General features: G+C 39.4%; 1 pseudogene; it reads right to left on the reverse strand.

Annotated features, from left to right (window-relative positions):
* Positions 1–3510: 3510 nt before the first annotated feature.
* LOC122746936 overlaps positions 3511–13383 on the reverse strand; it is a 101428-nt pseudogene continuing 91555 nt past the window's right edge.

Genomic DNA, 13383 nt, shown 5'->3' on the forward strand with positions numbered 1-13383 from the left:
CTATATATAATGAGTCTATGAACATTTATCAAGCACCTACTATTTGCCAAGGACTATGCTAAGTGCTAGGGATACAAATAAAAAAAGAAAGACATTATTTGCCTTGAAGGACTTTATAATATGATGGAGAATGACAGCACACAAAAGAAAACTGAAAAGTGGTGGGAAGTGAGACTGGGTAAGAAAGTACTCAAAGCTAGGGCATTGTGGATTCTAGTCCCAGTGGTGAAACTGGGTGGAATTGAAGAGTTGCTGGTCTGTGAGCCCTCTTTAAATGAAGGCTTGGGAAGGGGTTCTTTCCTCTACCCTCTAGTCAGTGCTCAAATCAGAAAGGCAGAGGATACTGAGGAAACTGAGAAGGTGAGAGTATCAGAGCTGATACAACCCCAAAGGATAATGAATTTATTAGTGAAGAGGTTTACTGGGAGTATGGTGATGGTGTAGGCCAAATCCAAGAAGTACAACCGGTGGAAAATGATAGCTACAAATAACTTGGCTGCCCTCTAGGTCAGCTAATCAGCCCACAAACATTCATTAACTGCCTACTATGTGCCAGATATTGTGCTAAGCTCTAGCTTATTATTGAACAAAAACACACCAAGGAGAAGGCTATGGCTGAATATGTTGAGATTATTTTGGCATACTGTCATCAATAATTCCAACCATTCAGATGTTTTAAAACATTCAGATGTTTAATGTGATGTAGTCAATATTAATAAAAAGATGATGTTTGCCAGTTCCTCAGGAGAGTTTGAGTATTTTCATTTAATGGAAAGAAAACATCTAGATAAATGAACAACCTTGCAGTACCATTTTTAATGTAAAATTTTAGAACTTTATGATGGATCATGACAAATTCTAACTCTGTAAGGCAGAGTGGGGTATAGGGAGATGGTGCCTATGAAATGGCAAGGGAGCTATTGAGAAGATGGCAAGGGAGTAAAGGGAAGCATAGCTGGAGAAGTCAATCTGAAATAATGGGCTACCTATGAGGATCTTAACCAATGAAGACATTGAAAGCACCAGGGTGGGAGTTTCAGAGATGCGGGGGTTAAATCCTCTAAGTAGAGGGACAGGGCAAGGCAGCTGGTGAAGAGATGATGGGGGTGGGAGGAGTAATCTCTAAATTATAGGGGGGGCAGCTAGGTGGTACAGTGGATAAAGCACCAACCCTGGATTCAGAAGGACCTGAGTTCAAATCTGACCTCAGACACTTGACACTTACTAGCTGTGTGACCCTGGGCAAGTCACTTAACCCTCATTACCCTGCAAAAAAAAAACCCCAAAATCAAAACCAAAGCCAAATAAATTATAGGGGGAAAAGTTTTTAAAATACAGGGATCTAGTAAAGGAGATCAAAATCACATGGAAACAAGATGGAGAACATATCTTCATGATTCTCCTTTCTGTTCCTGAAGTTATACTAAGGATGCTGTCAGTGAGGTACAGAGGGCATGCTCACATTCGAATATTTTGTTGTTGTTGAGTCATTTCAGTTGTGTCTGTCTTTTTGTGACCCTATTTGGGGTTTTCTTGGCAAAGATGCTACAGTGGTTTGCCATTTCTTTTTTCAACTCATTTTAGAGATGAGCAAACTGAGGCAAATAAGGTTAAGTGCCCAGGGTCACACAGCTAGTGTCTGAGGCTACATTTGAACTCAGGTCCTCCTGACTCCTGGCTCAGTGCTTCCTTAACTAAGCAATTCTGATATCCATCTGATTTGTATCACCTACCTGTCCTCTAATATTTTTATTCAATTACAAAAAACAATTATTTTATTCACTTGTGCAACATTCCATAGAATATTAGACATAAAAGAATAATAGGATAGCAACTCCTAGAATGTCTGAACCCCATTAAAAATGAGAATGAGATAACAGTAAGAATTTACTCTGATTTAATATTTTAAGGTTTAAAAGCACTTTACAAATGTGACTTCACATGATCATCAATTAAGATTTTTAAGACTGGTTGTCAATGGCAAACCACTGAATTAGTTTTCCAAATCCTTTAAATATTAATTTGCTACTGACAACCTTACCCCAGGATTTGATAGCTCTAATCTGTAGAAGACAGTGGGAAAGTACCATCACTACTTAAAATCGATTACCTTAAGAATGAATTTGCAGTTCTACTTAAGAAGAATGTATTCTTTGAAGAAGGTAAGCTCCTAGTGGGGCAGGAACTATACAATTTGCGTGTTGTATCCTCAGCACCTGGTCCATTGCCTTGCATATAGGAGGCACTTAATGAATGCTAACTGAATGAAATTTAAGTGAGAAAGGAATAACTACTGACAGATTAGCAAGTCTTAACTATACGAGGTAGACCTTCTTATAAAGTATGCTTTCTTGCTTTTCTTTATTCCCTTCCCAGTATAGGTACTGCTTCTTAGTAATAAGACAAGACACTGATGCTATAATTTATGATATATACCAACCCAATTTTATATGAATGATAGAATCTTAGAGCTGAAAGGGACATCACTTAGACCCACTTGAAATATGTACAATATCCTTGACAACTGGTCTTTTAGATTTCACTTGAAGTCTTCCATTGATGCAGTATTCATTCCCTCTCGGCTATTTGCCTTTCAAATAGTTTGAATTAAACTGAAATATGCCTCTCTATAACTTATGCTCTTTGGCCTTAGTATACCCTTAACTCCCAAAAGTTCTGATGATTCTTCTTCTGAATAACAACTCTGAAAAAATCTTAAGACAGTGAACATCTATCTCCCTATGCCTTTTCTGCAAGCTAGCTCCAATTCTTTTTTTTTCTTTTGGAATATTAAAATGGAATTTATTGTATTGGTCTAGATTCCCAACAATGAGGTATTTGTTATAATTTATTTTTGCATTTTAAATTTTAATTTTTTGTCTTACAATTTAAAGGAAAACATATCCTTATTATTGGCCAATTATGAAATTTTGTTAGTTTCTTAACTAATATGTGACAGAGAGAAGTTAATTAGATTTGTGCTTACAAGATAATATGTGATCAAAACACAAACTCAAAGGACAGGAACTTTTTCTTCCCTTAAGACATAGACAGAATACCTTTTAAAAACATGTATCATTACTTCTTTCTTTTCTTTTTTTATTGTTTGCATTTTGTGGTTTCTGACATGGATTTCTCTGAGTAGGAGTTTATAACTGTATCAGAACACTTCTTTTCAAGACATTGTCCCTCTCTCTCTTAGTAACACAGTGATCTGCTCCACCTATGTCAATTTTATCCTTTGGAATAGGATAATACTGATTCTTATCTAATCTCAAAAGTGTTGCTATCTTCTCTCCCTAAGATAATGATTCTACCTGGTTAGTACTTTCCATTATAAAACAAAAATAGAAACAACGAAAAAATATGGAAAATCAGATGTTACTAGAAATTAAACCTGAGCTTTTTTTGTTGTTGTTTTCACCGTCAAACAAGCCTTTTATTTATCATCCATCACTGACAAGTCCGCCTGGGGAGGGGCAGCAGCCGACCAGAGGCATCCGGAAACACTCATAACTCGTCCTGTCTGGAAGGCTACGTGGTGCTGGGCTTGATGAAGAATCCCTCCATTGCTTTCCAGGAATTGTGTTGATTGGAACTGGGCATGCCGTGGACCTCCCTCTGCCCTCGGATGGGGTGCCCGTACTGCTCCCCCGTGACCGACGGATAGACGTGCCTGAGTGCTGGAAGCGCACGGCTTCCTCCCGATGCTAGTAGGCCCCATTGCACTGCACCAGTCACATGTCCAGCTGGTCTCCCTCACCACCATCTCCGGAGGCACTCACCTCCTGGTTGTTGGAGAGAGGGGAGGGGAAGTGGTGGGTGGTTCTTGCCCGTGTTCACGTGGGCGAGCCGCACCGCCTGCCCACAGAGCACTGGCACCCCTCGAGGGCACTCGCCCTCCGCCCCGCCTCGAACCCTCCAGTAGCTGTTGGCATCTTCCGAGCCCTCGACCTCGGTCACAGACTGCTGCCAGCTCCCGGAGCCGTATTTGACGTCCTGCGAGTGCAGCCGGAAGCCGTGCGCGCGTGTTGAGCAGCTTCAGCACCGACCCGCAGGTCACCGGCCCGGTCCGAGCTTTCCCCCAGCTTCGACCCAGGCCGCCAGCAGCAGCAGCAGCACCGACAGCACCTCCACATCCCTCCGGCCCACTCCCGCCAGCTCCCTAAACCTGAGCTTTTAACAATTAAATATTAGATATTTGAAGAATAAAAAATAAATCCATAAACTAAATGACAAAAACCTCCCCAAACAACTAAACTGTTATACTTTAAGAAACAATTACAAAAACCCTTAGATTAGCTTAGAGATAAACTGACTTAGAAACTAATTAAGAAATAAACCTATGTAAATGTTCTGCCTTTCATTTTATATAGAGATTTATATTAAAGTGGTTTCACATACAATTTAAAAGTCATTTTTGAAGGTCTTTATTGTGAAGAAAACCTTTTTTTTTTTTTTTGAGAACCAAAATTAATAAGCTTGTCAGTGATTGCTCTGGACCTCCACATTGAATAAATTCAGTCTCTTTTGAAAACACGAGTTTCTTCCTGTATTTCTGATGTAATGTTTTTACTATTTCAGCAGTCTGGTGGACCACGATTCATTGGCAAACCTGTTGATTTGCCTCACAGAGAATGCTGTGACATTGCAGAAGAGTGAGGTGGAAATCGTGATGATTGTGAAGATTCTGGTATATTCAGTATGGAGTTGCCTATTCTGTCTGGGAACCTTACTGGTAGAATATGCAGCTTGACTACCTGAATGACCTTGGTGGCTACTGTGATCTTCCTGCCTATGGTGAGCCACAGAGATGTCACTGTCTCCACCTAGTTACTCTTCTTTGAATGTGCTTCAGCTCATCAATGTCCTTCCTAAAATGTGACACCCTAGGGGGCAGCTAGGTAGTGCAGTGGGTAAAGCACTGGCATTGGATGCAGAAGGACCTGAGTTCAAATTCGACCTCAGACACTTAAGACTTGCTAGCTATGTGACCATGGGCAAGTCACTTAACCCTCATTGCCCCACAAGAAATTTAAAAAAAAATGTGATACCCTAAATTCCCTCTACCTGAAATACTGATCCCATTCCTTCATTTGGGACCTAATTTCATTAACTGTTGTACCTGGGAAGCATTTCCATCCATATCCTTTTTTTCCCCCACGGCAATGAAGGTTAAATGACTTGCCCAGGGTCACACAGCTAGTAAGTGTCAAGTATCTGAATCCAGGGCCAGTACTTTATCCACTGTGCCACCTAGCTGCCCCCTTCCATATCCTTATAAAACTTAAATGTACCAGAGATTGTCCTAATCTATTTGACCAAGTTACTTTGCAATGTGCTTACTTTTTGGTGGAATTTCTAATGGGCCCACCAGAAAGTTAGATCTAACCATGGTATTTCTACTTTCTATAACTGTAAAAATGTCTAAACAACTAAAAAAATGTGAGTGGTAACCATGTGAAGAGGGAGCTGGTATCTGGTACTCTAAAAACCTTCTTATCCCCTGATTCTTCCAGCTTGCAGTTTCTTCAGTCAGCTCTGAGAGAGCTGGGTTTTCTACCTTCTGTTATATTTTCTTTTTCCTGTTCCAGACCAGCCAGTCTTCTTCAGCCTCTGTTAACTCAACTATTTTCAGTGGTGTAAATCAGACTCTCCTAAGGAGTCAACAGTCCTTATTTAATTAATCATCCTTTGGTCTCGAGTTAGATGATACTTCATTTTGTGAATTTTTCCTTTTTCAGTCTTAAAACAGTCAATATGCACAAAACTGAGGGTAATAATGCCTTCCTGCCACTCCAGTCATTCCAAAGCCTTCAAGGCACTACTCTTGGTCTGTATTTCTGACAACTGTGTTTCTTTATGCACATATTTTATCAGTTTTTTTAAAATAAAGTTTTCTCTTCCTCTTCAAGCCATAAATCTGTTCACATACAAAAGAGGTCTCACCTATGTCCCTTACAAGATGATTTAAGCACTTATGCTACAGATCATTTTCTGCCCCAAATTGTTCCTATCCCATCTGAAACTGCTTATTTCCATATGGATTTATAGTAGTTTTGATTAAACCAAGGTCCTTTTCCATTCTTTTCAGTCACCAAACTGTTCATCTATGAGAGAAGCAGTACCGTATATACTCTATGCATTAACGAAATTATTTTTCTTTGTGAAAAAAATACATTATCCTGTCCTTCTAAGTGCCAATGTATAATATCTTATGTACTTGATATTAGTATTTTGGATTATGGCTATTTGTGTCTGTCATTTTCTCCTGATAGACTGTAGGCCCCATGAGGATAAGGATCTCATATCTCATTTAAGTTTTATATCTCTTGCAGGGGCAAGCACAGAGCTTTACACATAGTAGGCAGCAGACCTCTAATAAATGCTTGCTGAATGGAATCAAATTGATTTGAGTAGAGAAAACAAACAAAATAGGAATTCTGAAGTTCTTCCTTCTGGCCTTTGTTCACCAGCAGAGTCCTATTCCCCCAGAAGCGGTGGCCTTATATTTTGCACTTCCTCTTGCCCCTGATCTAGGACTTAAAAAAAAAAGTTTTTGTTGCGGTGGTTATTGTCATTAGCATTATCACAGACCTAAGCTTGTTCTGAACTTTAGTTATTCCCACACTATGTTACTGACATATATGCCCAGTGTTTCCTGCTGGGTACCCACTGATGAATGAAGTGGGTCACTAAACTCAATGTCTGTGGGTGGCTGTGTAAATTATTCCACTTATAGCAACCAATGGAGCCATCTCAGGCAAAGGCAAGAGAGACAGAGGGAATAAGCATTTATATAGTGACTACTATGTACCAGGCACTGTGTTAAGTACTTAAAAAAGCCAACCCCACCCCCCCAAACCAAAAACCCAAGAATCTCATGATGCTCACAACAACCCTGCAGGGTAGGTTCTATTATTATCATCCCCATTTTTCAGTTAAGGAAACTGAAACAAAGAGAGATTATGACTTGCTCAGGGTTATATAGCTAGTAAATATCTGAGTCCAGATTTGAGTTCAGGATTCCCTGACCCCAGGTCCAGCACTGTAGCCATTGCAGCATCTCACTGCTTCTAGCATCTAGTCATTGCTGAACTTTTTCATTTGAGAAACCTGATTCCAGATGGTGACAGTTGGCTGCCTCCACTCTATTTTCTCCCACCAAGGGAGCATATGTTAAATCTGAAGTTTATTTGGTCTTTAAAGTTGTTTAACATTTCTGGTTAATAATTTCTCATACATATGTGTTTCACTTTTGGCAATGAATAAATTACTTGAGCTTCCTGTACAGCCACATTGGTCACTTTTAGAAATTCCCCCCTTTTCTTCTTCATTGAAATCTCTGCTTATCTTTGAGTGAAGTAATCTAGCACCAAAAGAATGCCACAAGTTGGGACAACTTAGTGGAACTATGATGGTATTAAAAAAAAAGGGACACCAGTATCATAACCTTGTTACAGCTTAAAGCAAGGGGCAACTTAAATTGTGAACTTAATTTTTTTTGATAACTATATTTTAATATTTTTTTTTGCTTTGTAATCTTATGTATTTCAATTAGTGCATTTAAATACATTATTCTAAGAAGGGTCCATAGGCTTCACCAGCTTGTCAGAGGAATCTGGGATATGAAAAAGGCTAAGAATCCTTAGCAAAGAAGTAGAAATTAAATTGACTAGAATATCAGTAAGAAGATCTTATTCTCTTACTTGAAACTCAGGGAAAGGCTTTGAGATTGCAGAGGGGATTATTTTACATTGTAAGTAAACTGCTTCAACTGATTATCCAGTGGTTAGACCACTATTATGATTTGGCACTTCCAAACAAAGCTGTAACTAAGGTGGGGAAATTGGAACTTTGACTCAAGGTGTTGAAATTTAGAGGGGGTGCTAACAGCTTTTTAACTCTTCTGGTAGGGACAAATAATTGAGCTTAGTATTTAGTAAGAACAATGAACTGCAGCCACATAATAGGTATTTTTTTTCCTTTACTTGGTCATAGCCTGCTCTCTCTCTCTCTCTCTCTCTCTCTCTCTCTCCTGATGATAGTAGCCTTGGTGTTCTTGGATCTCTGCTCAAGGAAGCCCAAGGAATCTGTTACTGCCCCTTGTGCTTTTGAGAAATGTCTCATAGTCTATCCATTCATATAGTCATTTCCCAAGGATTTGACTATATACTATGACTTAATTTGTTTTGAAAAATCTGACCTGAGGGTAATTTTGGGGTTGCTTTCCTTGAGTACATTGATGTACTACTTATTGTGATGCCAAAATTACCAGTAAAGCCTTAACCTCTGGAAGGATAGAATTGGTTCACTGACAGAGGCAAATGACTTGACTGATTTCATTGCTTCTTAGTTTATTGCTACTGCTCAATCCACCCCTCATGTTCTCTTTGCCCAAAGGCAATATTAAGAACAAAAAGTTTGACTTAGTTTTGAGGTAGTTAATAATTTTATTAATTATGAGTATTTAATAATTAATAAAAGGATGGTCATTTCACTGTCTCTATTAAATAAAAACCTATCATGGAGGTCTCTCAATACTTATATGCCCTTGGAAGAGTGGGTGTTCCTTAGAGGTGGCAATCAACTCTGATTGATTGATAATTAATGAGAATATAATTATTATAATAAGAGATGGACCTATTTTAATGAGGGGCTGGGGAATGAGACTTTTATTATGTTACTTACTCCCAGACCACCCTCAGCTTCAGGCAATCTAGACAAAGGATCTACTCCACCAACCAAGCCTGAGTAGAACTCAATAGGCCAGAATTCATCTAGATTAGATTCTTTTTGTAAGGTTTTATTGGTTGGATGGGATAACAATTCTACCTAGTGTGGGTGGGGTAAATTTTTGGGCAAAGTCAGTAATGTCCTTCAAAGACTGGGTGTATAAACCTACAAGGGGTTATTTCTGGATGAGAAAATAGAAAAAAATCTTAATCTCAATAAATAATTGATTATTAACATAAGAGAGAAATTATTTGTCTCATCGAATTAGGCTTTGAGAGGAAGTGATGAATCAAATCTAAGTCTGGCCTCATTAGACACCAACCCTAGTTAGATGTCTATTATTATGGAATGTAGAGTGGGAAACATTTCCAGAATTCCTCTGATAAATGAACATTTGTATCAAAATGTCTTGTGAAGGAGAGAGGTGGCCATGGCCAGTGGAGTTTTCAGCTCTCTACTTATTGACAGCCACTGATCAGGACCATAATCCTGAGCTCTCATGGTACTATCCCCAGCACTTAGCCCGCACCCCAGCAGCTGGGTTAGGAACATTTAAAGATGTTTCCAGTTGAGCAACTCAAGGACCAGAATAAGTCAATCTTTGCATCCATTTCTGAAACCTTCAAAACTCTGACTACATTTGTCACATAGACTTAGCTCCTGGATCTGCTGTACTTATTTTTTTGTTTGTTTGTTTTTTTTCCTTTGTTTTTGTAGGGCAATGAGGGTTAAGTGACTTGCCCAGGGTCACACAGCTAGTTAAGTGTCAAGTGTCTGAGGCTGGATTTGAACTCAGGTCCTCCTGAATCCAAGGCCAGTGCTTTATCCACTGCGCCACCTAGCTGCCTTTGCCTGTCCTTATTTAAGCACATGGGTGGAATATTAGGGAAGGCATAGATATCCCATCATCGAAACTGCCAAGGCTAACGAGGACTTCAGCAAATGTGAAAATGTGAAGTCTGATGGCTCACTGAGCATAGTGACAAAGCTGCCAGAAAATGGGTCAATGGAAGCTGGAATGAACTCAAATAGAGTGAGACACTAAATAGACATCCAGCTCCTTTGGCTGGCTAGTTCTGTGACAGGTAAGCAAAGACAAGCCTGAATTCTGTGTCATCAGCAAGGCTTTTTTTTTTTTTTTTTTTTTTTTTTTTTAGGCAACGGGGGTTAAGTGACTTGCCCACGGTCACACAGCTAGTAAATGTCAAGTGTCTGAGGCCGGATTTGAACTCAGGTACTCCTGAGTCCAGGGCCGGTGCTTTAACCACTGCGCCATCTAGCTGCCCCCTTCAGCAAGGCTTTTTAACATTTTCTTCTTGGTTACGCTGTGCTGGATTTTAAAGAATGAGAATGGAAATGTTTGTACCTGGATGGCATTTCCATACATATGCTTATAAAACTTAAATGCACCAGAGCTTGTCCTAAGCTACTTGACCAAGTTACTTTACAATGTTCTTAGCTGATTGCTTCATGGTGGAATTTTTAATGGGCCTCCCAGAAAGTTAGATTCAACCTTGGGATTTCTACTTTCTGTAGCTATAAAGATGGTTGTACAACAAACCAGTTTACTTGACTTTATGCTGGAGTTTACAAAATAACAGACCCGAATTTGGGCCAGGTATTAGCTCAACTTTATATATGGAAGGGAAAAGGAAGGGAATAAACATTTATACAGTGCCTCCTTTTTGCCAGACACTGTGTTGAGTTCTTTCTACAAATATTATCTCATTTTATCCTCACAACAACCCTGTGAGGTACTGTTTTTATCCTCATTTTATAGTTGAAGAAATTGAGGCAGAGGCTGAGTGACTTGCCCAGGATCACACAGCCATAGGATATTAATACTTATCATAGGATATTTATATTTGTCATAACAACCCTGGGAGGTAGGTGTTATTATTTTCCCAATTACAGATTAGGAAACTGAGGCAAACATAAGTTAAATGACTTACTTAAGGTAACACAGCTAGTTATATGAGGCTGGATTTCAACTCAGGTCTCCTTGATCCAGGCCCAGTGCTTTATCCACTGTGCTGTTTCTGGGAACCAGCCTAGACTAGTGATTTAATTGGTATAGGAATCCCACATGATGAACTCCTTCCCTCTATGCAGATTGGTACTCTGGAATTTACAGTTTCAGAGAGTTGTTTAGACTACTGAGGCTAAAGGACTTGCCCAGCAAGTCCATAGCAGAGGAGAGACTTGGATGAGCAGGTCTTTCTGGCTTTGAAGGTAGATCTCTATTTATGGTGCCATGCTGGCACCCATGTCTGAGATAAAATTTTATCAGAATGTAGGTTTATGATATACTAAGGGGTATTTTCACTGTAGCTAATCTTGTTGCAACCCATGGTTCACAGAAAGGATTGAAACATACCCCCTGGACAGTCATGTGGGTGCATTAGGGCAAAGCACTTCACCTCTGTGGACCCTAATGTCCCCATCTTTAAAATAAAAGAGAAAAATGGATGGTCTCAAAGATTCTCTGATCCTTGGCCAGATACAGTTCAGCAATTCTGCCGTGGAGACAGACATTAGACCTGCTTTAGGGCAGAATCTGGGAGGGGGCCAAGAAGGCTCTTCTTTCCACTGGATTCAGGTTATGTGTATTTGCTCACCCTCTGGCTCATCATTACTCAAAGTCTGAATGGAATTTCTGATGGATACTCCATAAAATTAGGTTCAGTGGAAATCTTTTCTGTAGAAGATTCTCTGAGAAGATGGCTTCAGTGTATTGAAGACACTGCAGATAGTTTGCAGTTTGTCTTATCAGACTCATGAATAACTTTTTTGCTTTAAAAAAATTAAAGGGGAAAGGTTTCTTTTCTTTTTTCTTCCTCTCCTCTCCTCTCCTCTCCTCTCCTCTCCTCTTTTCTTTCCATTTCTAAATATAGTGCCAATACTCTCTGAAGGAAGATTTGAGCAGAGCCAAAAAAACTCATCTCCCACTCATCTAAGACAATGTTTGAAATTTTCACTATAGTTATTTATTTGAATTGAAGCTCTGTATCAAGAAAGTCTCAGTTCAACAACAACAATAATGATAGCTTAACATTTATATGGTTTTGTTGGTTTTCAGTCATATAAGACTCTTCATGGCCCCATTTGGATTTTTCTTGGCCATGAAACTGGAGTGCTTTGCCATTTCCTTCTCTAGCTCATTTTATAGAAGAGGGAACTGAGGCAAATAAGGTTAAGTAACTTGCCCAAGGTTACATAACTAGTAAGTGTCTGAGGCTGGATTTGAACTCATGAAGATGTGTCTTCCTGATTCCAGGCCTGGCATTCTATCCACTGTGCCAACTAGCTGCCCCATTTATATAACATCTACTATGTGCCAAGTACTTTGCTAAGCACTTTACAAATATTTCATTTGGTTCTAACAACAACTCTGGGAGGTAGTATTATTATTATCTCCATCTTATAGATGAGGAAACTGAGGTTAAGTGACTTTCCCAGGATCATACAGCTAACAGATGTCTGAGGCTAAAATGAACATATTTCTCTAAAAAATACTCTAAAGCTTTCTCCTGTGTAGCAGGAGTTGAGACTAGCTACTTCTTACAAAGGAGAACAGAACCACGGAGAGTACTCTAGTCAGGGCCCTCATATCCTAGACATACAATGATGAATACCCACTGGTAGAATGTTCAGGTATAAAGATAAATCTTGCCTACTTCATATTTTTACCTGACACAAATTACATACATTACTCACTTGAAATCTTAGGGATGGATGACTGATCTTTACAAAAGGAAGCTGGATGATATTGTATATGTATTTTAGATGCTGAAATTTTCAGAATCATTGGCAACTAGCACTGATACATGATAGTCCCTGGAGTCAGTGAACAAGGTATATTGAGCCAATTAGTTGGTATACCTTCCTCACCTCTGAGGCATCTGATCAGTTGATATAAGTATGTGGTGAATGGAACTCGTCCCCAAAGAACTAACATATTAACATCTCAGGTGGGGGAGGGGAGGGAGCCTTTCCTCCCCTAAACAATCACTTTTTTTGCATTACTATCCTCTGTTGGATTGCTCTACCCAAAGGCCCAACTATCCTATCTCTATGGCATTTCCCTCTGGGCTATGTTTCCCTCCCTTATTGCCCAACCTCTGGTGGTAGTATGTGCTGTATTCTCTTGAAGGATGGGCCTACCCTCTCTTCTTTCACAATTGCACCTGCTGTTAGTCTTTCCTGTATATGATCATCATGCCCAAATCCTCAGTACTAGCTGAATTTTCCCCCAGCACAAGAAATTCTACTTAGGATTCTGCTCTTAACTGTTACTTTAAAGAGCTACCAGCTCTCTTTGGTATAACAATAATGTAAGGAACACTCAGACCTCATCCTTAACTTAGATTTCATTTATTTGGCTCTACAGGTGACCCCAGCTCAGTATTAAGTCTCAAAATGGACAATTTAAGTGGTCCAAAGGAATCTAACATTTTTTGACAATATGGCTTTCAATTATTCAGATGTTCCTTTATTCCTTGTTAAAGTCAGCTAGTGTGATCTGTTCCTGCCAAGAAACATAGGAATCATTTCCTGGCATTTTGGCCATATGCAATGATAGTACCTGTACTAATTCCCTAGAAATACATGTGTTCCTCTCAGAGGGACATATAAAAATGAGACATG

This window comes from Dromiciops gliroides, chromosome 1 (genome assembly GCF_019393635.1).
Source record: "Dromiciops gliroides isolate mDroGli1 chromosome 1, mDroGli1.pri, whole genome shotgun sequence".
Taxonomy (NCBI): domain Eukaryota; kingdom Metazoa; phylum Chordata; class Mammalia; order Microbiotheria; family Microbiotheriidae; genus Dromiciops; species Dromiciops gliroides.